Consider the following 27,330-nt stretch of genomic DNA (forward strand, 5'->3'; position numbering starts at 1 on the left):
TGGATGGGGCTCGAGGCAAGTTCGTTTGACTTCAGGGAGGGGGTGAAAGCTGGGTGAAACAGGAAGTGAGAGACATCTGTTCTAAGTCATGACAATCGATCACTCACCGCTACAAATGAGCACCTGCCACAAACAAAAACTAACAGTGCTGGGAGCCGACGCAAAGAAAAGGTACGACACCAAGTTGTGTGATTCTGGAAACGCCACTTCACCTGGAATGATGCCAGGTTCCGTGAAACTGGGGATGACCCAGTGCATGCTTCATACATACCCGTGGGCGAAGTAAGCGGTGTTGCAGGGCGGAGCTTTGAGAAAGAGCCTCACCTCAGAGGCCTCGCCCGTTATTACTCAAAACCCTTCGAAATGACGCCAGCCCCATTTCCGGAACGTCGTGGAAATAGCGTTTATGAGTGTGAATTGCTATGTGTGCAGACGGTAGGGTAGAAGTGTGTGCATGTGTGAAAGAATACAAAGTATTAGGACATATAAATCTACACAGATGAGGACGTGAGGCTGAGCTCTGTAAAGCACATGAGACAGCAGAGATTCACTGAAACGTTCGGCCGGGGCTGAGGGCTGAGATGGGGTCGGAGGAGGACCACCTGGGAGGCAAGACCAGGTGCAGGAGCCCGAGCTGGACCCCCGCACTGGGGGCCTGATGACGTGCTCCTGACCCCCCTTCCAGCCCCCGTGGGGCGCAGCCCTGCCCCCGGCCCCTCGGGCCCTGGTCCTGAGACGCCTCGCCCCCCGGGAAACCAGGCCCCCCGCTCCCATCCCCACCCGAGTCCTTGGTGCTCTGTGACTCAGAGGCCCTGGAAGGGATGCCCAGGGGCCCAGGGGCTCAGGAACCCAGAAGCCTGGGCTCTGTGTCCGCCACTTGGTGGCCTTGGGCAGAGGCATTTGCCACAAAGTGCAACCCGCAGAGATGGGTCGGGGACATCTTAGTCGAGGGTCTTGTAAGGCAGGACGGGGCTCCTGGGCCACCTCGGGGGACAGTCCCCTTCCAGGTGCCCAAGTGGCTCCCAGACCCACACCTGTGCTCAGAGCCCGTCCTGCCAGCGGCTCTCACCCACACCCCTGCACCCTTCTGTCATGGAGTATCTCGTCCTCGAGCTCGCTAGTTCCGGGCCCAGCGCCGGGGATGCAGCGGACCACTGGCCCCTGGCCGAGCAGCTGCCGCCATCGCTTCCTCTCAGCTGTGGTTCCTCCCAGCACCGCCGTGGGACCCCAGGAGCGAGTGCAGCCCCCAGCCCTCACCTCTGAGGGCTCCACCCCGGGCCCTGAGCCCCCCCAGGGGTATATATATACCTACACATAGGTATATATATACCCACATAAGGTAGATGTACACCTATACCTAGTTATGTGCCAGTCACTGTTCCAAGTGCTTCACAGCTAGAAACCCGTGGTCTCCTCCCAGCGACCCTCTGAGACAGGACCCCTGGCCTCACAGATGGGCAGACGTGCACCAGCGCCCTACGGGACACAGCCAGTGAGGCCCACGTGGATTAAATGCATTTGTGTGGATTTGTTTGCAAAGTGAGTCCTCCACTGATGGTACTGTTTCCACCGAAAAATGCTCTCCCAATTCCAAACTATTCCTCACAGACTTTTAAACATAATCCACCAGGACTTCATGTGGACGTTTTAGCAGCGGTGTTTCAGGGTCCCTGGGACCCGGTGGGGAAGATCTTTCCTCCTGCCCCTCAGGGCCCAGCTCACAGGCGCCCCTCCTCTCACCTGCTCCCCTCCCTCCCCACCCCCATGACGGGACACTTTTCACAAGGAAGAAAAACATGAATTTTTCTTCTCGTTCAGATACATCTTTGTGAGAGCAGATCTTTCTTCATGGAAGAAATCACCACAGAGATTACCCCTAAAGTTTGCCAAAATGATGATTTACAGTCACCCAGGGTGACTATAGCTAATAAATAACACTTACGGCACATTTGAAAGTTTCTCATCCCAAGAAAAAAATGTGTGACTAAGTAAGGTGAAGAATGTTAACTCGATTTATCGTGGTGATCATTTCGCAATATACACAAATACCAAATACATACAAATGTCGAACAAAAAAGAAATATATCTTTACACGGACAAACATAAAAATAATAGCACTGAAATCATGCTAGATAAAAATAGTTTCCTGCAACTTGAATTTTCATCTCACAAGATGTCCTGGAGAAGGTTCCAAGTCTCTGTCATCTGTAATCTACACTGTTGTTTTTAACTGTTCCATAAAAAAAAAAAAAACAACGAAAAAAGAATTCCTCAAATTGTTTACAATAATAAGAAAGTCTGGAAGCAGCAGCACCTCTGAGGGATGTATTAGTGACAGAAAAACGTTTCCAGACGGCAGCCATGCGGAAGCCAGGCGGGCGAGAGACAGGTGGAACAACGCTGACTGCAAACGTGCCACAGCAGGAGGGGCGGCTGGAGGTCAGAGTCTAGGGCCGGGAGTGGGCCACGGAGGGCCTCCTTGGCCGAACTGCCTCCACAAGCCCTCACAGCTGCCCTTGACGTCCCCTGCAGGTCTCAGCCTGAGGTCTGACCTCGGGCTGGGGGACTGCAGGAGCCGTAGGTCAGGAGCTCCGTGACTCAGGACAGGGCAGCCCTGATGCTGGGCCCTTTCAGAACCCGGGCCCCGATGTGCATAGCTGCGTCCTGCCCGGTTCTTACACCGGTTCTATTGGCTCAGCCCTGATGACGTTTGCCCCTCTCTGCGGCCCCAGGGTGGAAAGTGTTCCCCTCTGCTTGTCCGGCTCTCCCGAGCAGCCTTCCCGGGACCGGCTTCGCCCGGGCCAGGCTTTCCCGGGCCCCTCCAGCCCCCTGCTGCCCCTACTTGCCCCCGGCCCTGGCTCTCTCTTATGGCCTGTGGGGCTGCCTGTTCTCCTGAATTCTCACCATCTGCCCCCTTGGGTCAGATGGGGACCAGACCCATCACACCCTCCCAGTGGCCCCGGGCCAGGGCTGTCCGCACTGCAGCCGCTGTCACAGGCCACACCGTCAGCACCAAGGGGGCTGGTCCTCAACCTGGCTCCGTCTGGGTCCCCCGCAGGCCAATTCGGGACCTGAGGATGCGGCAGGAGCCTGAGGGGACAGTGAGGCAGTAACTTCTGCCAAGCCGGGTGCCCGGCCCTCCCTGGTGACATGGGCGATGGGCCGGGCAGGCTCCTTCGAGCTTGGGCTGGAGTTGGCAGGTGAGCGGAAGTCCCTCTGCCCAGCCTCCCTCGGCCGTCCAGTGCATCCGCCCACCAAGGAGATCCGCTCTGCCCGTGCCCCCGCCCCACCCCCACCCCCGCCCCCCGCCGAGGCTGAGCGCGCCTCACGTGATGCTCTGCTCCCGGCCGGGCTGAGTCCCTGCCTCTGGCCCTCACGGCACTTCGGTTTCTTTATCTTTAAAATAAAGAAACGAGCGATACTTACTTCCTAGGGCTATAAGGGGGATTAAACGTGTTCGCATTTGTTCATCGCTGGAGTAATATCCGTACAAAGTCAGCCACGTGACAAACCCAGCCCCCCGAGGGAAAAGTGCCAGACCTGCCTCGTGAGATCACTTCGTCTCAGCACAGCTTGGCCCTCGAGACTCTGTCCTGCTGGTCACACACCCTCTTGGGGCCAGAACAGCGTGAACGGTAAGGCCCTCTTTCACCTGGTCCCCCTGCCTTACCGGCCCTCAGCCCACCCCCGCCTCTTCGCCCACTGCGGCAGGCGGTGTGCGGGGGCCTCCAGGACAAGGGAGACAACAGGCACATTCATGCATTTCCCAAATGCTTCCCCGCCGAGCACGGATCTACAGTGAGATTCTCCGCGAGCAGCTTTGGGTCGTTACACACAGAGGCCCGGTGCTTTCCTTCCTCGCTGGTGAGCACCTCCCTTCAGATACAGCTGCCGAGGGCGTGTTGACAAGGACTCCATCGCGGCTCCCATCCCCGGGACTCTACACACCCTCCTTCCTCCCCCTTAACCAGGACGGCTTAGGCAGAACCCAGTTTCTCAAGGCCTGAAGGACAGGCAGGAGCACGAAGGGCACCCGGAGGGCCCTGCAGGGCTGGCGAGGGACGGAGAGGCTCCTGTGGCCCGCAGCGGGGGCAGGGTGTAAACAGGAGCCTCCGAGCAGAGTCCAAGGCCGGCAAAGGCTGCCCTGCCCTCCCCGCGCCTCGACTTGTGCCCTTACTTTCAGAACCATGTGCAGCGTGGCATCACTGAGGAACGGTCCAGAATTCAAGGTGACTGCGAAGCAGGCAGCAGTGTGGCAGGGCCCCCGGCGGGTGGGACACACCCCCGGACTAAGGCCGGCTCCACCCCCTCCGGGGTTTGACCTTAGTCCGGTGACTGAGCTCCTGGGGCCCTCCACACCCCCATCTGTAAGATGGAGGAAGGGTTTGCAGACGTCTGCTCAGCCGCTGGGACAAGCACCGCGACCCGGGGGGCTTCGACAGCGGAAACGTATCTTCTCACAGTCCTGGAGGCTGGAAGTCTGAGCTCAGGGGGCCAGCCAGGCCGGGTTCCCGTGCGAGCTCTGTTCTCAGCTTGCAGACCGCCGCCTTCCCAGTGTGTCCCCACGTGGCCTTTCCTCTGGGTGCCCTTGTGTGGGGAGGGAGGGAGAGAGAGAGAGGGAGAGAAAGAAATAGAGAGAGAGCACTTTGCCCATCGTGAGGGTCCACCCTCATGACCTCATGTAACCCTAACTACCTCCCAAAGGCCCCATCTCCGAATACCATGGGGGGGCGGTTAGGGCTTCAACACAGGAATTTGGGGAGGATATAAACATTCAGTCTATAACAGATGTCTACCTTCCAGGGCTGGTGTGAGGGTTGAAGAGGTAATCCCTGGACTATATCAGGCACTCAAATGCTATCCCTTAGATAGATTACAGATGATAGATAGATAGATAGATAGATAGATAGATAGATGATAGATAGATAGATAGATAGATATAATAGACAGATATTGATAGACAAATGGATGGATGGATGGAAGGTAGGTACAAACTGCAGTGCAGAGAAGAGGGTAGGGGTGAACAAAAGAAAATGAGAGACAGACACAGAGAGAGAAAGAGAGGGGAGAGACAGAGGTAATTTTCCGGTCTGTCTTCACCTCCAGCTCTGACCTTGGGAACTTGCCCAAGCACCCGGCTCTGAGGGCCTCGTGCTGGGCCCAGCGTCCCCGACCCCAGCGCGCAGGCAGCAAGGCTCTGCTCAGACACAGAACAACAAGGAGCCACCCGGGTGTCTGCTCTGCTCCTCCTGGTGGGATGAGACTGCAGGGGGCCTTGGGCTGGGTGAGTGCACTTTGCACGCGGGAATGATGGAAATAATTGTGGCCGAAGGATAAGATGGGGTGGATTAAAAATGGCTGCAAAATCTCTGCAGTTGTCCCCATCAAGAGACGTAGCTTCTTTCCCCATTTCCTGGAATCTGGTCTGGCCTTGCAACCTGCTTTAACTGATAGAATGGTCTGGAAGTGACGTGCAAGTTCTGAGCAAGGCCAGCAGAGATCTTTCAGCGGCCACGTCCTGCTCTCCTACTGCTGCCGCCACCGTGTAACAAGCCCAGGCTCACCAGGCCATGTGCAGGAGAACCAAGGCCCCCAGGCAACAGCGTGGCTCACAGCCCACTGTGTCTGTCTCAGACCATCCCCGGCTCGTTGATGCACCAGGTGGCCACAGCTGCGAGAGTGACCCCAGGCGAGATCGGCAGGAGAACCTCCCAGCTGGCCTCAGCCCAAATTGCTGAACCAAATAAACAATTGAATTTGAACAAATAAACAGTTATTTGAGCAGTAGTTGTTATCTGAGCAAATAGTTGCTGTTTTAAGCCACTAAGTTACGGGATGCTTTGTTTCATGATAAAGATCATTAAGACACAAGAAAATAACCCGTTATCATCGCAGTGGTGACCTATTTTCCAAAACTGCACTGAACCACGATGCAGCTGTCAGCGGGCACGATTTCACTGACACCCGCTCCTGCGCCATGGATGCCAGAGCCCCAGGGCTCCTCGAGGGAGTCACCACGTCCCACCGTGTTGCTGATGGGAGCCCAAGGCGAGACCCCTCCCCAGGTCTGGATGCCGGGGTGTCTGCCGAGGTTCTCACACGCTGGGGCATCTGAGGTAGTCATCTGAAGCCGAACCTCTGGGACTTTAATGCACAAGCGAATCACCCAGGGGCCTTGTGAAAACCCAGGTTCCTACTGAGAGGTCCAGGCTGGGCCTTTCTGACGCCCTGGGTGACCCAGGGCTGCAGGCCCACAGCCACCCATGCGAGGGAGCAGTAGGGGAGCCGGGCCGACCCGCCTGGAACCCAGGGGTCTCCACCTCAGCTGTGCATCCCTGTGGAACTTCACAGATAGTTCCAGAAACTCTGATCTCCTTGGTCTGGGTGTAGCCTGGGATGGGATCTCCTGACGTTCCTCAGTGATTCCAACATGCGGCCCGGGTCGAGGATGCCCTGCATGAACAGACTGGTCCACTGGCTGTGGCTCTTCCACCCACGCGGCCGGCTCCTGCCCACCCGGTGAAGACCTGGCCTCACCCCCATAAAGAGCCCCATTACCGCTTCCTTCCGCATGGTTGGAGCCAGGGCGAGGGCTGCTGTGAGGCCCCGGGCACCGCCAAGTGTAGCAGAGAGCAGGGTTCAAGCACAGTTGTGCCGGCAGCTGTGGACCTGGGTCGGGGCCCCAGGCGGCTCTCACCCTCCCCTCCCCCGTGCAGCGGGTCTCAGGCCACCCTGCGGGTTGGCAGGCCGATCTGGGGCAACTTATGTCAAGTACCCGGTTCGGGGAGAGACCCGGTAACTGGATGCTCTTATTCACAAGCACAGTGGCAAGAGGCCTGCACAACCAGCGGCAGAGGACTCGAGGGGGCTGAGAGCTCAGGTCAGTGTTTGCCAACATGTGGTACCCAGGCTGGAAGGCCCCTGCAGTGAGCGCAGGCCCTTTGCACTGCCTGCCCTTGGTGCAGCGTATGACTTACACCTGCCAGGACCTGCCAGGGAGCCAGGGCCTGAATGGCTTCCCTTTAAAGACTCCAACAGTGAAAAACTAAAAATTTTAGAATTGAAGGTGCTCTTTGGAATGGACTTTTTCTGCGTTTTGAAGTGAAAGAAACTCATTTTCAAAAACTGAACTCAAACAACCTTCATTTTATAACCGAGTGTGTGGAATAAACCCCACGTCAACGGGAAGCCGGGAGATGGTGGGTGTATTTGCTCATGATGAGAAGGCAACCTTGTAAGCAATTCTTGGGCGGCTTGTCTGTGCTGTACAGCTAGGGAAATAGTAACGCCGGTCTCTTGGGCAGGACAAACAATTCCAGCAGCCGCCACCTTGCAGATACTAGTTTGGGGCTGTTTGGGGGTTTTCTGGGAGGGGGTGTTGTAGTGGTATTTGCTTGGTGGGGAGTGACAGTGTCTGAGAGGGAGAGAGAGAGAGAGAGAAGGAAAAGCAGAGAAGAGGGGACAGTGTGATGGCAGATTGTAAACGGCACGGTCCAGAATCCAGGGTCTGGGAAACGGGGTTCCTACACCCAAGCCCCACCCCAAACTATGCTGCCTTTTTTCTGTTCTCCTTCCTTTCCTTTCTTCCCTCAAACCTGTATTTTTTTAAATTACAAAAGTATCAAATACCGCACACGTCTAAAAGGAGAAAGTGGACACCCATCTTTCTGCCCAATCCCTCGAACAGCGGTTCTCATCTTTCAGTATAAGAACCGCCTAGGATTCCCTGGTGGCGCGGTGGTTGAGAATCCGCCTGCCAATGCAGGGCACACGGGTTCGAGCCCTGGTCTGGGAAGATCCCACATGCCGTGGAGCAGCTGGGCCCGTGAGCCACAACTACTGAGCCTGTGCTCTAGAGCCTGTGCTCCGCAACAAGAGAGGCCGCGATAGTGAGAGGCCCGCGCACCGCGATGAAGAGTGGCCCCCACTTGCCGCAACGGGAGAAAGCCCTCGCACAGAAACAAAGACCCAACACAGCCAAAAATAAATAAATAAATAAATAAATAATTTTTATTAAAAAAAAAAAAAGAACCGCCTAGGAAACATGTTGAAAAGCACGTATAACCGGGACCCAGCCCCAGAGCGGGTGATGTACTGGCTCTGGAGCGGGTCTGAGAAGCTCCCCGCTCAGCTAGCTCCCGTACCCTCTGCCGGGGATTCTGCCCCAGGCCCAGGCGCTGGGGCTGGTCACAGGCACGTGCCCCTCCTTCACCGATGCACACACACGCATACAACACATAAGCGTGCTCTGTGACGTGGAAAACACGCATAGAACACACACACACACACACACAGAGGCAGGACCACACCACAGACTGTGTGCAGCGCTCCCAGCCTGCCCACGGAGCCCCGACCCATGGCCCATCCATCACAAACCCAGCATTTTCTGCAAGAACAGGCTCGCGGGTTGCTTTCTGCCGTCCCGGACTTCGACCCCTCGCTACCTCACAAAATCTGCCCCCATGGAGTCAAATAAAGCCACGCCTCGTGGCAGTGACACGCTGGAAGTTCCGGCTGGGCTTTATCTGCAGTTGGCAGTAGATAAGGCTCTGCTGCCCTGCAAACGGCCTTGAACCTCTGCCCCCTGGTGATTAGTATTTGGTGGGCAGTGGATACTCCAGTGGGTATTCTTTGTGCCTTGCCAGGCAGCACACAACAGTGAGTCCTCTGATAGGACCGGCTCCAGGGCCCCAGAGACCACGTGGGATTGCGGAAGGAGCACAGATCCTGAGGTCAAACAGGCCTGAGCTCAGATCAGCTGTCCCTTTCACCGGCTGTAAGTATGGGGACAAGTCTGCCTCTGAGCCTCAGTTTTCTCACCTGTCAAATGGACACAGCAATGCTCCACCCACAGTCACGTCGTGAGGGTTCAACAAAAGGACACAGAGGGAATTTTACCCAGAGTGATGTTTCAGCAAATTCACCCAGTCGCAACTATTCACTGAGCGCCTGTTTCTTGCACCCAACATGCTGCCTCACTGGACCCTGCTTCCCATGGCCCGGGAACCAGCCGCGTGGCAAACACACCTACCTGGGTGGGGCTCACGCTTGGGGGGGAGCTGTTATTATTTCATGGCCATCAGTCACCATAAGGCTGTACGTTGATTTTGCCTTCTGATGGAAGTGAGCGACGGGCCCAGGTTGGAATTAAGGTGCCTGGTGTGAGATACCAGGCACCTTCTCTGGGCCCCAGGCCCCCCATGTGCTCAGGCCTTACTGGAGCCGGTCACAAATGGGGCCTTGGTTAGTGCAGATTTCCATGGATGACTCTCTAGATACATGGCTTGAAATAAATTGGTCCTCTCCCCACCCACATGGTCCATTCCCCCAAGTGGAGCGTGAGACGAAGCCCCTTGGATTCGCTCATCTCCCCAGCTGAGTGAACACTGAAGGTGCAGCCACGGGTCTCCATCAGCTGAGGCTGATCCCACGTCAAGCGAGGTTCTGAAACCAGATAACACACTGAAGAGGGTGCTTCCCGAGACTGAGTGGTTTGTTTTATTGCACAAATTTCAGACTGTTTAGTGTGTAAACAAGAAGTTGTGTTCAGAAAATTGCAGAAGAAAACCCAAGAGATAATAAAGACTCCAGAAAAATGGAAAATGTTTTTGGGGTAATGAAAGCCAAGAAAAATAAACTTAAAATCCATTTTGAATAAGGCTCTGTGTTATTTCAATTCTTTGTGTATATGAGTGACTCATTGTAATCCAGTCATAAGTGATGGAAAGAGTAAAATGAAAGACAACTCCAAATACAGTCAGTTTCGATGCTACGTTATATTCAATGTCTCTCATAAACCCCTAGGTGGAAGATAGATACAATTTTCACCAAAAGAAAATTTATTTCTTCTCAGTAAATAAATGTGGACTACATAGTAAAAAAAAATACTGGCTTGAAGTGGGGCTACATTTGTAGCTGTCCAGAAACTGTCACGTCTGGGTCCCTTCCTGCTGGATGGAGCCTGTTGGCATGCGATAAGGGCCTCAACTCATTTCTTAATTTAAAATTTTAATCCATTGCGCACTTACTAATTAAAATCAGTGTATTGAACACCTATTATATCGTAGGTACTGAGAATGCAAAATGAGTGAGCCTCGCCTGCCCTCACAGAGCACAGAGAGAGAAGGGAACCACATCACGGGGGGGTGGGAGGGACTGCAGGGCTGAAGTGAGGTCCAGCCCGGCCGCACAACCAGCAAAGTCCGCGGGAAAGTCCGGAACAGAGGCGGCCCAGCCAGTGCATCGTTTAGCCAGACGGCCCTGAGGCAGCGAGGTCGGCAGTGTGGGAGGGGGGAGGGCTCGTACATCTGGTTCTGGGAGACCAGAGGGGCCCTCCCTCTCCTGGCAGTTCTCTTGCTTTGGACCAGGCGGTCAGTAAACTTGTTCTGTGAAGGTGAAATACTGTCCCTTTGTGGACCAGGCGGAAGAGCCTTAGGTATAGTCACTGTGTGGGCACGGCACGAGCCCTGCACCCTTACTCCTCCTCCGTCAAAGGAGATGAAAATCGCATCTCCTCCTCCGTGAAAGGAGATGAAAATCCCATCTTCTTCTCCTCCATCACCAACTCCCCAGCACTGGCCTTCCCTCCTCACTAAGAAGTCTGTTAGAGGACGTAGGATTAAATATAAACGTGTCTGTGTGTGTGTGTGTGTGTGTTGGTACATATGTATATACACATAGGATTAGATATATATGTATATGTGTATGTGTAGATATATGTGTATATATGTGTGTATTCCACTGGTGTTTTAAATGAAGGGTTTTGTTTCTTCTTTGGTTTCTCCTGGAGTTCTTGGCGGCCGTCCACATACTGACATTTCACCCTTCATGCGCTCTGGGGGATAAGACTTCCAAAATCCAGTTCCTTGCTCTCAGGAGTTGGCCAAGCAACCAAATGGCTTCTGTCTCTTGTGTCTCAAACTCTTCAGGGCGGCGCAGGCTGCATTTTTCCAGGACGGGACGGGATGCCAAAGTGATGATGTCACAGCCCTGGCACCAGCCCCTCCGTTTCCTGTTCTTTTCCTCCCGACAAACTCATGAATCATATCAGCTTTATCATTCAACTTAGGGCTCACTTCCCTGTTCCAGACGTTTGGACTTATAGGAGGTGGGAGCCAAGTGTCATCAAAACACGAAGCCTGAGTAGTTTTTTTCTTACAAAGTTCGAACACATGTTCTCCCGCCTCAAAAAAAAAGCAGCACAGTGTCTGGCTTAATTTGGAGCATTCTGGCCAAGCGCTCTGCTCCCGGGTTCAGTGGTGATCTCATCCGAAAAGCTGGAGGCTCCCAGGGCCGAGGCGGGCAGGGTCCCAGCCAAAGTGGCGGCAGGGCCCTTGGGCGCATCCAGTCTTAGCCCTCAAGGGGCGGGCACACTATGGGCGTCATAACAGTGAACCCAGTCGAGTGTTCCAGACTTTGAGGCACTCAGATGCAGGCTGTGATTGTGTTTAGAGATCACGTCTCCCCGTCCCCCTCGACGTTTCCGCAGCGTCTCTCCTTCTGCATCTCACATCTCTGCCCTCGGGTAACAGTGTTGATAGAAAAGTGAAACAAGGTCTACTGTACAGCACAGGGAACTATATTCAATGTCTTGGGATAAACCATAATGGAAAAGAACATTAAAAAGAATGTATATATATGTATAACTGAGTCACTTTGCTGTACAGCAGACATTAACACAACATTGTAAATCAACTACACTTCAATAAAATAAATTTTTAAAAAAGAGAAAAAATTTCAACTGGTGATTTTGAAACTAAAACATCAATGGCCCATAAATACGAGGAGGGTCTCAGGGTCAGAGGCAGGAGTTACCCAGATACTCCGCTACCTGGAAGGTGAGCTTACCTGCTCACAAACACCCACTGCTGAACTGATCAGGCACTTACTGCCTGACCCTCTGGGGTAAATACTAACTGTTGTCACCATTTTACAGATGAGGAAGCTGAGGGCTGGGAGGCACCTTGGCTAAGGTCGCATGGCTGGCGAGTGTCCAAGCCTGGGTGGATGGGAGGATTCTGAGTGCCTATGGGTTCATGGGTGCTGTGTGATATGTGAATATTACAGCTGAGAGTTGCGGTTTGTAAAACTCATGTACACATTTCATAAATTCCAGGTATATTTTAGTGTAACATATTTGGTGTAATGAGATGTGACATTCGTATTTACTGCGCCACGTTGCCGTGGGGTGAAAACCTACAATCTAGTACACGTACAGTGGGAATAGCAATATCATCTGACACTCGGGAGCCTGTGCGTCCCAGGCTCAGGTCTGTGTCCTGCCTGGCTGGTTCCACGGCCACCTCTGCAGCCACCGGGGCTGCACGTGGGGAGCAGGCAAGGTCCTTTATTCCTGGTTTGATTCCAAACGTGGGTCCTCTTGGCCTGCAAGGCTACTTTGACCAGGTGATAACCTTTTTCTGGAGACCTTAGGCTGGGCTTGTCCACATTTAATTGGCTTTCCTGCATCTTCTTTGGATAACGGTTATTTTGAAAAAAAGCTGTGACTGCTGAGCTCTGATCCCCCCAGCACTTGTCTAACAAGGAGGCGGAGGTGTCTGCTGGCCGGGAAGCTGTGGGGCTCGGACGGTGGCCTCCTTTAACCCAGGACCGCGAGGCCCCTCCACTGGCCCATTTGGCTCGTGAGCCCCGCTTCATTCTCTGCTCTGGCACCCTCTCTGACAGCTGTTCTGCACCATCTAGGGGGAAGCAAGCTGAACCTAATTTTAACTTCAGAAGAGAAGCTGAGGATCACAAGTGTATCTTTTGTGTTTACCATTTTAACAGTATTTAAATTTACAGTCAGTGACATTAAGTACATTCACATTGTTGTGCGACCCCCATCCATCCGCAGAACTTTTTCATCTTCCCAAATAACTCTGTCCCCATTAAACACTAACTCCCCATGCCCCCCTTCAGCCCCTTGAGACCACCATCCTACTTTCTGTCTCTGATCTTGACGAGTCCAGGAACCTCTTTAGAATCACACGGTACATGACTTTTTGTCACTGGCTTTTTTCACTGAGTATAATGTCTTCAAGGTTCATCCATATTACAGCGTGTGTCAGAATTCCTTCCTTTTTAAGGCTGAATCGTATTCCATTTTATGCGTGGACCACATTTTGCTTACCCATTTATTCTTTGATGGACACCTGGGCTGCTTCCACCTCTTGGCTGTTGTGAATGATACTGCTGTGAACATGGGTGCACAGATATCTCTTCAAGACTATTTTCATGTCTTTTGGGTGCATATCCAGAAGTGAGATTGCTGGATTATATGGTAATTCTATGTTAATCTTTTGAGGAACTGCCATACTGTTGTGTTTTTTTTTTAAAGGGCTACATAAGATGGGCAGGTAATTTTTTTAATTAAATTTTTTTAAAGAAAGAGCATGATAAACTTAGGTTTCACAACAGATTTGAAGTAGTTCGCTGAGGGGGTTGCAATGTGGCCTTTTGCTTTTGGTTTATCCACTTTGAGAAGTGTTACAAGCTTCCTTCTCTTTAAGGATCGGATGGAATTAGAATCTATTATTAGTAACATATAGTCAGCGTTATAACATAAAATCAATAACTCTAGCGCTACTAGACTTACTCTTTAAAGGGGACTGGACACAGTTAAGATTCTTGTTTTGCTCTCTTTCCTCCTGAATGTGTTTACTAACCTCAACTATAACCTTTCACTTTTCCAGACGTTTACTCATTCAGCAGACATTAAGCCCTTTGCCATCTGCAGGGCCGTCCATCAGCAGGTACCATCTTCTGCAGGGCCGTCCATCAGCAGGTACCATCTTCTGCAGGGCCGTCCATCAGCAAGTACCATCTTCTGCAGGGCCGTCCATCAGCAAGTACCATCTTCTGCAGGTGTCTGTGTCCAGCTGCTCTAACCCATGCACTGGACACGCAAACGCCCCAGGAAGTAGACCCAGACGGAGACGAGTGTGGTGGTGAGGCCTGGAGACCCCAGGAGCCTGTGTCCTATCTAAGGGGTGGCTGCTTGTTGCTCTGGGGGAATGCAGGCCCTGTGTTCCAGATCATTCTAATTTCTAGGAAAAGCAAGAAATCGAGAATTTCATGTGATATCTTCCAGTTTTTAAAGGCTAACCCCTTATTCAGAAAAACATTTAAAACACTGTACAGGCCAAATAAAAACACATTTGTGGGTCAAATGTAGCCCGTGGGTCACTAACGTCAACGTCTGCTCCAGCTGAAATTCTTTCCCGGGTCTCAGAGGCCAAATCTAACATACATCTTGGTTTCCGCAGGGCGTCTTTCAAGAGGGCATGAGCGAGCCAAGAAATGGGATGGAGGTGGGTTTCCATGAAGCGAATGGAGCTATAGCTTCCCCGCTCCTTGCTTGCCTGGGCCTCTTCTCTGCACCCCATGCTCCTGGAGTGTTTCCCAAAGTGAGAAGCTCCAACCACAAGTGACAATACGGCTGTCTCTTTCCACAATGACTTGCCCTCCGTCCTACTTCCCCTCCTCTCAGGTGGCACTGAACTGGCCGGGGATATTCTTGGGAAATGGCAAAGGGGAAGTCGAATTGAAAACTGAGGTCTGAGTTGAGAGAGATTCATTTTTGTAGTTGGCACAAGTAATGCCTTTGGGCTGTACAAGACTGACTCCTCTGGTGAGAAGTTCGCGGGTCCACGTTGTTGGATGCACCCCAGAGCCCACCCCCCAGACTCTACACCAGACCTGGGATCCTGCAACATCCTGCCCTGCACCGGGGGTCTCATCTGAACCCACCCTCGTGTGGATGACAAGTCCCACTGCTGGCTGTGCCCCTGTAGGGCCAAGAAAGGCTACAATGGGGCTGTTTTCAGGGGGTATGGATGGAGCGTGGCGTGCATATGCCACAGGTGCTGGGTGGAGCTGGGGGGGGGGTCTGAAGAAGGGGAGGGGGCTCCGATGGGAACTCTAAATCCAAACCTGGCCTTCCCGGTCACCATGAAGGATATTTTTCAATGAAGGAGGAGACAGCACCTTTATTTAATAGTTTATTAGCATGATTTATAATATTTAATTTAGAAAACTTCAGATATTTACACGTGTGATATACAGACCTCCATTTGTGCTCAAGCCTGGCACCCCACAACCTTGGGAGTGTACCTAGGTCACAGTTACTTTTGTGCACGGTTATTTTGGTCACTAGCACTGTGTTACCTAGTGTTATGAACAACCAACTTATTGCGCTCATGGATTCTCTGGGACAGAAATTCGGACAGGGCACAGCATGTCTCTGCCCCACAACGTCCAGGGCCTCAGCTGGAAGACCCTGTGGAAGGGGTGACTCTATCGCTGGGGCCAGAATCACCTTTGCTGGTTGGTGCTGGCTGTCAGCTGGGATCTCAGCTCCTAAATGTGACCCAGGCTTCCTTCCCAAGGATGGCAGCCTTGGAGGAGCTCAACTTCTTACATGATGGATCGAGGCTCCAAAGGCGAGAATCCCAGAGAACAAAGCAGCAGTTGTGTTGCTTTTCCTGATCTAGCTATCTGTGGGTTACAACCAAATCACAAGTCTACCTAGATTCAAGGGGGGAGGAGACATAGATCCCATCTCTCCATGAGAGGAGTGTCAAAGAATTTGGGGGCCATGTCTTGAAGCCATCACACAGATAAAATATCATTGGCTATCCTGGTGCTGGAATGGCTTTCAGGAATTTATCCAAAGGCAATTCAAAGAGCATCCCACAGAAATTTAAATCTCCTGAAATTTTACAGCTCAGACATGAAGGAACCTTAGTAGAGGTTTCCTCATATATGACAAAAATTCTAAGAGTGGGTGTCATCAGTCATAAATTTTTGAAGCTGAAACTTTTCTAAAATATCAATAACTATTTTTGATCAGCCATGTTATAGGAAAGACTGAATTATATCTTTCTAGTCTCTCTACAGAAAATATCATGAAATTGTTCCCATATGAAAAGGCAGTAAAGTGCTGCCCACAAGTGCAGGTGTTTTAGGCTGTTATGTCATCACATGAACAGCTTTAAGAATACTCAGGACACAAGGCAGGAAGAAGGAAAGAACAACATAAGTAACAGCAATCCAGGAAATCTTCATGGAGGACAGAGAGAGATGGGGTCCAACAGACACAAGGAGAATGGCAGCTGAGCCAACTGGTTGACCCGTTTGTCAGTTACACCTGCCATCAGTTCTGACTGGCTCAGACCTAATGCCCATTGGCCAGTGCCTGCCTTGGCAGTTGGTAAATGTTTTGCATGTCATCCCTGTCAGTTAGAGGGAACAATATTAGCAAAGGCACAGAGAAGGAATAATCTTGGCCGGCTTACCAAACGGTAAGGAAATTAGACTAGCTTGAGCCCAGCTGGGGCAGTGATGGGGGGAGTACAGCTGTTTAATGATGGTAAAACTGATGGTGAAGAATACTAAATACCAAGCAAAAACATTTGTACATAATCCTGCAAGCAGTGCAGAGGAATGAACCCTTTCAGTAAAGTAGTGACAAAATGGAAATTTTTAGTGTGTTTTAGGAAGATTACTGCAGTAGTCGAACAGAGAAAAACCAGGAAGACCTTTTCAGGAAGTGGTTGTAATAATCCAGGCATGAACTGATCAGATGTTAGCTAGGGAAACAGGAATTCAGGCTTGTTTGTGTATCACTTCGTTAACTCAAGCTTTGTATTATCGGCTTATAATGGATCACATGTTGAAGACCCCTGGTGCCCCACTTAAAATCCTCTTGTCCCATCTCCTTCTGGCCACTGCAGTGACCAGCTGGGATGTCCAACCAACCCACCGGGCACTCACTTATGCACAGCTCAGAAATGCAAGGCTGTTGACACCCTGAGAACAACCAGGGATGACTGGGGACGTGAGCTGCAGGATAAATGCTTCCCCTTTTCTCCCCACCCCGTGATGACCCACTTCTAGAGCTTCCAAAAGTTCCTGTGGGGTCAGGCAGTCCCCTACAGAGGTGGCTGCCTTGACTGTCCTGGCTGTCCTCCTCAGCCTCCCGTCTCACCCGGACTCTCCCTCCTGTTCCCTGTGGCCACATTGCCAAATAAACCACCCACGCATAAGCCTTTGTACCATATGCTCCTCTTTGGGGGAACCCAGCTGAGGTAGACCAGGATCCTCATGTCCAGTTCTTCTGAAGCCACCATGGTGGAACCTCACATAATGCTCTGCCCCTATTAGGAGCATCGACTCGGACAACAGCTAATATCTCCTTTTGACCTTTTAATTCTTTAAACTCATTTGTAGAACTGATGCAGTCCCACGTACTAAATGGTGATGTTAAGCTTGAAGGGAGGTCATTTGAGTACTGGGCAGAGCGGAGAGTTTAGGGTCGTATGATTTGAGCGGAGAGTTTAGAGTCATATGATTTGAGCTTTGCCACCATCTAGGCGAGCGGTCAAGGCAAATCATGTCACTCTTCTAGACTTTGGTATTCTCATCCATAAAATAGGGAAGTTAGTAACTACCTGCCTGCACAGGGTTCTTATAAGTAACAAACAGGATGGTGTATGCATGGTAGGGGTTTGCTAATTTGAGCACTCAGCTTCCATCCTCCCAGCCTCTCAGTGATGTGACCCCAATTTTTGCTTGGATGGATAGTCACCTTTCCCCAACACATCCCACCACTGCCCCCCACCACCCCGCCCCCTGCTCTAGAGAAGGCTCTGATTGACTAAATCGAAAGAGACCATTTATTATTTTCCTGGACACCATGGCTGGACAAAGCAAGAAGAAATTTATTATGGGATCTGGGAAAGAAACTCCCTCACTCTTCTGAGAGCAATCAAAAGAACAATCTCTCTTTGCCCTGCATATGGATGAGACAGCAGGTAACTCCTGGAAATTGCTGGACATCATCTTATGACCCCAACAAGTGTCAGCCTAAGAATGAGGCAGAAAGGAGGGTGAGCTTACTGACCTTCTGAATCCAGCTACATCCAAAGCCCACATGATGCCTGGTCTTTCCAGATAAGTGGGTCATTGAATCTCTTATTTAAGCCAGTTTGAGTCAGGCTTCTCTTACCTGGAACAGAAAGATTCCTAGCTGATACAGTATGTAAACAAGCTTTTTACATTGCAAATCCCTACTAAAAAATTCATTTTTATTGTTTTTCTTACTACTAGTAAGAAAAAATACCTATGGTCCATGGAGCAGGTTGAGAAATATTCCTAAGTTTTCATTTTAATTTAGTACCTTTTGGGAAAAAATCTAAATCACTGCCTTACAGTATGTTCAGAAATAAGATCCCAGATCATAAAACAATGCTACAAAACTGAGTGAGTTTTAAAATATATATTAAACTCACAAGTCAAAAAAAAAAAGACTGTCTTTTGGCTACATAAAAATGAAAATACAAAACAATGCTATGTGGCAAAAAAAACAAAAACAAAAACAAAACCCTAAACAAAGTTAAAATGCAAAGAACACACTGGTGGAAATGTTTGGAACTTATATGACAGATAAAGGGTTGGTATTCTCAATATATAAAGAGTTCTTATAAATCAATAAGTAAAGAAGAAATTTCCTCAATAGAAAAGTAGGTTAAAAATTTTGTCATGAAATTTAAAGAACACAAGATGCTCAACTTAAAATCAAAGAAAGTCAAGGGCTATCAGGTTAAAAAGGATTACTAATAATTGTAATAACAATAGATATTAAATGCCAGGCACTATAAGAGTTCTCTCACAGATATGTAGTTTTAAGAATGATCATTGTAGAGTTAAAAAAATTTAAATGCCGGCGGCTTCTCTGGTGGCGCAGTGGTTAAGAATCTGCCTGCCAATGCAGGGGACACGGGTTCGAGCCCTGGTCTGGGAAGATCCCACATGCCGCGTAGCAACTAAGCCCGTGAGCCACAACTACTGAGCCTGCGCATCTGGAGCCTGTGCTCCGCAACAAGAGAGGCCACGACAGTGAGAGGCCCGCGCACTGCGATGAAGAGTGGCCCCCACTCGCCGCAACTGGAGAAAGCCCTCGCACAGAAACGAAGACCCAACACAGCCAAAAATTAAAAAAAAAAAAAAAACAATTTAAATGTCAAGCAATAGAAAATTGGTAAACTGTAATACTTTCCTGTATTGAAATACACTGGGGCCACTGAAAAGTATCTGATAGGCCTTTAAGTGTTAGAATGGAAAGAAGTATGACATATCATTTGAAGTTATCAATGTACACAATGATCTCATTTATATTAAAATACATATTTACATACGCATTTGAAGTCTGGAAGTAAATGCCAACTACGAATAATGATTCTCTCTCAGGCTTGGGTTACATAAAGACCATTTTATATAAAGTTTTTACAAAATTCATGTAGTATAAAAACATTTTTATTTCAAAAAATTAAATGAACAGAAATCAGAGAGCAATCTGGGTTGGGTAATCTGGGGCCACCTTGACAGTGCAATTCATCCCTCTTGTCCCCGGCTTCTGAGCACTGATGAAGTGTGTGGCAGGTGACAGGACTGTTACGTCTGGGAAGGATGGAAGGAAGGCGAAGGGGCCAAGTGAGACCTACACACCCCACCCTCTCAAAGTAGTGCATGGAGTGGCTTTGCAGGGTTGGCAAGGGCATAGGGAAGGGCTTCTCAGGGAAGTGAAGAACTTCCCCAACCAGGAAACTAGGAATGGAAAAATCTCACAATCAGCTCCAAGTGAACAAAAGGGATCTGGTTCCTTATGTTCATTCCCCTAGACTAAGCTACTAGTGAAGATGTTCACAATTGGGTCCTAGAAAAGTCTGAGAAGCACCCATTTGCCAGGTTCTGGCCGTGAAGGCCAGAGGCTGCCCCAACTCCTCTGCCACCAAATCAGTAGTTTCTTGGGCTTAATCTACTCCTTTCCCAGCCCTTTGGATTTACCTTTGGACTAATTTGATAACATGTCAGCCCAGCTGTGGCCAACCAAAGTCTGATATGGTCTATGAGCTAATGCCTTTGGCTGAGCTGGCATCTCCCCACCCCACCCAGAGAAATTTGGATTTCTAGATAACCAGCAGCCAGTAGGAATTACCCAAGCAAAGAAGCTCCAGGCTCCCTGAGCCGTGGCTTGTGATCAACTTAGATGAGCTATGAGCAAGTTCTCTTGATTGAACCCTTGACCTGTACAACTCAAAAGGACCCGATAATCCAGTTTGTAATTTTTCAGATGAGAAAACTGAAGCGTGGAGAATTATTCGACTTTCCTCGAGGCCATAACAAATTATAGAGCTGACATGAGAACCCAGCCCTCCTTACATGGCACGATTTCCACTCTGCCATCTACATCTCAGGCTGCCCCAATTCCAGGGTTTCAGAGTTTCAGGCATTTTTAAAGAGTGAACTTTTACACTTTCACTCTAACGAGAAAATTGAAAATGAAGATGTGGCACTGAACACTTTTATTGTAATGCCCAGTGTTGCTAATATCAGTAGTGCCTCAAAGTCATATAATCAAACAATGTGACATTTGTTCATTCATTCATTCATTTGTCAAACATTTACTGAGCATATACAATATGCCAGGCCCTGGAACAGGACAATGAAAACACAGAGCAGTAGCAAGAGGCCAGGCAGCCTAGCAATAATGTTAAGCCGTACATCCTCACACAATCAGCCCAGTAGATTCTTGGCCTTTGGCCATGGCTACCCTGGTACAAAGAACTAATACACCAGTGCAAAACACACCAGCAATCAGCTCTGGGATGCAGCCCCCGTGGATGGTGGTCTGACGGGACTCTCAAGAGAGCCAGGAAGTGAAGAAGCTTTCACCTCTTACTTTTCACCTACCACTGGAATCTCAGCATCCTTTAAAGCACTCGTGGTGAGCCCTGCCAGGTAGGACAAGCTGCATCACCAAGACTCAAGACCCAGTCCTACCCCTGGGACCATCATGGATAATTCCATCGGCTCAGCAAAGATCCCAACCAGTTAATTTTAGCTACAAGGAAAGGGTGGCTCTATGTTAGTACAGGGTTCCCCAACCCCTGGCGGTCCGCAGCCCGTGAGGAACCGGGCCACACAGCAGGAGGCGAGCGGCGGGCAGGTGAGCGAGCGAAGCTTCATCCCCTGCTCCCCATCCTTCGCATTTCCACCTGAACCATCCCAGCGCCGCCCCACCCCGTCCGTGGAAGAATTGTCTTCCACGGAACCAGTCCCTGGTGCCAAAAAGGGTGGGGATGCTGTGTTAGTAGACTCTCAAACCACCACATCTTATGAATGGCGTGTCTGAGAACGCGCTTCCCTTGTGTCAGAACGGCCACCTGTGCACGTATTGAGGGGCTGCAGAGGGAGCCACCCCGGAACCCTGATGATGGACACCACTGACGGCCAGTGTCCGACCACGTGCCGAGGAGCACGTGCACGGAAGCCAGAGGCACAGGAGATATCCCGTGTGGTGCCCTCGCCTTTATTTTCGGCAGTCGGCCCCTGAAATCACCTTCACCAAAGGCCAAAGTCCTGTCTTCACCATATATTCGCATTATAAAGAGAAGGTGCAGTCTGATTTTTTTTAAATCTAGGAGGCAAAATTGGTCACTTAAAGCCAAGAATGATGAAAGAAGTTCTTTAGATGGAAGGGAAATGATACTGGAGAGAAACACGCAACTTCAGGAATGAAGAGAAAAGGAAATGGCAAATACCTGGGAAAATATAGGCAATTGGCTCCTTTGCTTGAGTTCTTTAAACTGTGAGTGATGGTTGAGAGCAAAAATCCTAACATCGTCTGATGGGGTTTCAATGCATGTAGATGTAACACATACAGTAACTACCATATATACGGGAGGGATAAGGGACTTAGATGGTGGTAAGGTTTTTACATGACTCTTAAAGTAGTAAAATACTAATCTAAGTAAACTGAAAAATTAAGAATACATGCTGTAATCCCCAGAACAACCACTAAAAATCCACAAAAAGATACAGTAAAAACCTCAATAGATAAATTAAAATTGAATACTAAAAACTAATCAAGTCATTGAAAAGAATGCAGTAAAGGGGAAACACAGGAATGAAAATAGGGAAAAATAGACAATAAATAATAAAAGGGCAGATGTAAATCCTAACATATCAATAATAAATGTAAATGGTTCTGAACCAATAAAAAAGACAGGGATTGTCACAGTGGTTAAAAAAAAGCCCCGGGGCTTCCCTGGTGGCGCAGTGGTTGAGAATCTGCCTGCCAATGCAGGGGACACGGGTTCGAGCCCTGGTCTGGGAAGATCCCACATGCCGCGGAGCAACTGGGCCCGTGAGCCACAACTACTGAGCCTGCGCGTCTGGAGCCTGTGCTCCGCAACAAGAGAGGCCGCAATAGTGAGAGGCCCACGCACCGCGATGAAGAGTGGCCCCCGCTCGCTGTAACTAGAGAAAGCCCTCGCACAGAAACGAAGACCCAACACAGCCAAAAATAAATAATAAATAAATAAATTTAAAAAAAAAAAAAAAAGCCCCAACTATATGCTGTCTACAAGAAACCTACTTTAAATATATTTTCAGAGGTAGGTTAAAAGCAAGGAGATGGAAAAGATATGCCACGCAAACACTAATCAAAAGAAAACTGGGGTTGGGCTTCCCTGGTGGCGCAGTGGTTGAGAATCTGCCCGCTAATGCAGGGAACATGGGTTCGAGCCCTGGTCTGGGAAGATCTCATATGCCGCGGAGCAACTGGGCCCGTGAGCCACAACTACTGAGCCTGCGCGTCTGGAGCCTGTGCTCCGCAACAAGAGAGGCCACGATAGTGAGAGGCCCGCGCACCGCGATGAAGAGTGGCCCCCGCTTGCCGCAGCTAGAGAAAGCCCTCGCACAGAAACGAAGACCCAACGCAGCCAAAAATAAATAAATAAATAATTAAATAATTAAAGGTGTTAATAATTAAAAAAAAAAAAAAGAAAACTGGGGTAACTCAAAAAGTAAGGAAAATTGCTAGGGATGAAGAGAGACATTATGATAATGAGTCAACCTATCAACAGAACATAACAATCCTAAATGCATATGTACCTAACAACAGAGCTTCAAAATACATGAAGCAAGAATGAATAATAAAGAATGGAAAAATGGAAAAATCTATAATTATAACTGGAGGCTTCAATACTTCTTTCTCAGTAATTGACAAAACAAGTATATAGAAAATTAGCAAGGTATAGAACTGAACCAACTGATCTGACGCTTTTAGAGCACCCCAATCCATAATAGCAGAACACAGTCTTTTCAAGGGCACATGGGAAATTCACTGACAGAGACCATATCCTGGGTTATGGGATAATCCTTACAGATTTAAGAGAATAAAAATCATACAAAGTATGTTCTCTGATCACAATGCAATTAAACTAGAGATCAGTAACAAAAACATGACTGGAATATTTCCAAATACCTATACATTTAAAAACACACATCTAAATAAATAACCCATAGGTCAAAAAAGAAATCTCCAGGGAAATTAGAAAATATTTTGAATTGAATGAAAATGAAAACACAACATATCAATTTCAATAAAGATGCAGGATACAAAATCAACTTACAAAAATTTGTTGCATTTCTATACACAGTAATGAACTAGCAGAAAGAGAGATTAAGAAAATAATTCCATTTACAATTGCATCACCAAGAATAAAATACAAAAAAAAAAAATTTAACCAAAGGAGTGAAGAACTTGTACACTGAAAACTATAAGACACTTGATAAAAGAAATTGAAGAAGGCATAAATAAATGGAAAGATATTCTATGCTCATGGACTGAAAGAATTAATATCGTTTAAACGTCCATACTACTCAAAGCAATCTACATATTCAATCCAATCTCTATCAAAATGTCAGTGGCATTTTTTACAGAAGTAATCAAAAGTATATGGTATTGGCATAAAAATAGATACACAAACCAATGGAAAAGAATAGTAAACCTAGAAATAAACCCGTGCATACATAGTCAATTAATTTACAACAAAACAGCCAAGAATTTACAGTGGAAAAAGGATAGTCTCTTCAATAAATGGTGTTGGGAAAACTGGATGGTCGTGTGCAAAAGAATGAAATTGGACCACTATCTTACAACATACACAAAAATTAACTCAAATGGATCAAAGATTTGAACTTAAGACCTGAAACCATAAAACTCCTAGAAGAAAGCATAGGCTGTAAGCTCCTTGACATTAGTTTTGGCGATGATTTTTTGAATTTGACACTAAAAGGTAAGGCAACAAAAGCAAAAATAAACAATTGGGACTACATCATACTAAAAAGCTTCTGCACAGCAAAGGAAACCATCAACAAGATGAAAAGACAGTCTACAGAATGGGAGAAAAAATTTGCAAATCATATATCTGATAAGGGGTTAATATCCATGATACATAAAGAACTCAAACAACTCAATAGCAAAACAAACAAACAAACTGATTAAAAAATGGGCAGGAGACCTGAATAGACATTTTTCCAAAGAAGACATACAGATGACCAACAGGTACATGAAAAGGTGCTCAACATCACTAATAATTGATCATCAGGGCAATGCAAATCAAAACCACAATAAGATATCTCACATCTGTCAGAATGGCTATTACAAAAAAGACAAGAAATAACAAGTATTGGCAAAGATGTGGAGAAATGGGAACCCCTGTGCACTGCTGGTGGGAATGTAAATTGGTGCAGCCACTATGGAAAACAGTATGGAGGTTCCTCAAAAAATTAAAAATAGAACTACCATATGATCCAGCAGTTCCTCTTCTGGGTATTTATCTGAAGGAAAGGAAATCACTATCTTGAAAAGATGTCTGTGCCCTTATGTTCATTGCAGCATTGTTTACAATAACCAAGACATGGATACAAGATGGACAAATGGATAAAGAAAATGTGGTATACGTATACAATAGAATAGCATTTAGCCATAAAAATGAAGGAAATCCTGCTATTCGTGACAACACAGACTTTGAGAGCATTATGTTAAGTGAAGTAAGTCAGACAGAGAAAGACAAATACTGTATGATCTCACTTACGTGTGGAATGTAAAAAAACAAAAGCAAAAACAAAGAACACCAAGCTCATGGATACAGAGAACAGAATGTTGGTTACCGTAAGTGGAGAAGGTAGGGGCAACGTGGGTGAAAGGGGTTAAAAAGTACATCTTCCAATGGCTATCATCAAAAAGTCTACAAATAATAAACGCTGGAGAGGGTGTGGAGAAAAGGGAACCATCCTGCATGTGGTGGAAAGTAAATTGTGCAGCCACTATTGAAAACAGTATAGAAGTCCTTAAAAAGCTAAAAATAGGGCTTCCCTGGTGGCGCAGTGGTTGAGAATCTGCCTGCCAATTCAGGGGACACGGGTTCGAGCCCTGGTCTGGGAAGATCCCACATGCCGCGGAGCAACTAGGCCCGTGAGCCACAGCTACTGAGACTGCCGCATCTCGAGCCTGTGCTCCGCCAACAAGAGAGGCTCGTGCACCGCGATGAAGAGTGGCCCCCACTTGCCGCAACTAGAGAAGCCCTTGCACAGAAACGAAGACCCAACACAGCCATAAATAAATAAATAAATAAATAAATAAATTTATAAAAAAAAAAAAAAGCTAAAAATAAAGCTCCATATGATCCAGCAATCCCACTCCTGGGCATAAATCCAGAAAAGATGAAAACTCTTAATTTGAAAAGATACATGCACACCAGTATTCATAGCAGCACTATTTACAATAGCCAAGACATGGAAGCAACCTAAGTGTCCATTGACAGATGAATGGATAAAGAAGATGTGGTGTATATACATACACACACACACACACACACACACACACACACACACACACACAATGGAGTATTACTAAGCCATAAAAAAGAATGAAATAATGCCATTTTGCAGCAACATGAACGGACTTAAAGATTATCATACTAAGTGAAGTAAGTCAGACAGGGAAAGACAAATATCATATGATATCACTTATATGTGGAATCTAAAAAATTAATACAAATGAATCTATATACAAAACAGAAACAGACTCTCGGACATAGAAAACAAACTATGGTTATGAAAAGGAAGGGGGAGGGATAAATTAGGAGTATGGGATTAACAGACACAAACTACTATACATAAAATAGATGAGCAACAAGGATTTACTGTGTAACACAGGGAACAACATTCAACATCTTCTAATAACCAATAATGGAAAATAATGTGAAAAAATATATATATAACTGAATCACTTTGCTGTACACCTGAAACTAACACAATATTATAAGTCAACTATATTTCAATTAAAAAAATCTGTAACAAAGGATGTATTAAAAATTTTTTAAACTCACATAACTGTACACCAAAAAGAGAGAATTGTCCTGAATGTCAATTTTAAAACAAATTTTAAAAAGCTTTGGGAGAAGCCTATCTCAAATTATAACTAAAGATAAATTTTTAGCAATTAGCTCATGTCTTTTATTTATTTGGACCCAAATTAAAGTGATGGGTGGCAAGAACAGATACCCATGAGGTTGTTTCTTCTTTCGTGATTTGTTACCACAAACAGTGGTACTCCTGGCAGAAGATACAAGTCAGCAGAGGGGTCAAAACCAACAGCGGGGGAAGGGTGTGTGTGTGTCAGCTGTGACCTGTCCGGGGCCTGAGCATTAATTGTCCTGTCCCTGCACTGCACAGCCATCCTGTCAATGGGGGAGTATCTTCCATGTTTACAATCTGTTTGAAAAATAAACCCTAATGGTGATGGACCAAGTGAAACACGTAACAGTGACCACAGGTGATATCTAAACTCCCCCGGGGCTGGCGGATCCCTGGAGGGTCGTGATGGCCTCAGGAAGATTATTAACCAGGCTGGCTTCCCATGAGATACAGACCCACCGCCTGGGTAGCTGGCTTGGAGCGTGAGTGGTTTTATCAAAAGCTCCAGGTGCTATGGGGCAGTGACCCCCTGGGCAGGCACAGGGCAGACGTCCAGGAGCGCTGGCTGGTGTGAAGGAGTTGTCTAGAAAATGAAAGTTCAGGAACAAGTTCAGGTAGAGTAAGACAGTACATCTGTCTTGGTTGCGGGGATGTGGTCAGGGACCCCGTAAAAGACCCAGTGAGCATATTCACACCGTGAATGAGATTTCTCTATTTGACACGGGAGTCATGGCCGCACTGTTCTGGCTTTACCTTCAGGGACCCCCCCAAAAGCGCCTGGTCCTTCCCTGCTCACCCAAAGCCAGCTCTAGGTTCAGACATTTTCTTATCTCAGAATTCAATTTTCTGAGTGTACTGGGCTCCCATCCACCTCCAGGGCCATGAAGTTGACACCTTGGGGTAATCTCCCCGCTCTGGTCTCATTATCCATGAACCCTACAGGGGCCTTCTGAGAAGCAACCCCAGAGACAGGTGTTCCTCCTGTCACCCCACCGCCCTCCC

This window comes from Balaenoptera musculus, chromosome 11 (assembly GCF_009873245.2).
Source record: "Balaenoptera musculus isolate JJ_BM4_2016_0621 chromosome 11, mBalMus1.pri.v3, whole genome shotgun sequence".
NCBI classification, from domain to species: Eukaryota; Metazoa; Chordata; class Mammalia; order Artiodactyla; family Balaenopteridae; genus Balaenoptera; species Balaenoptera musculus.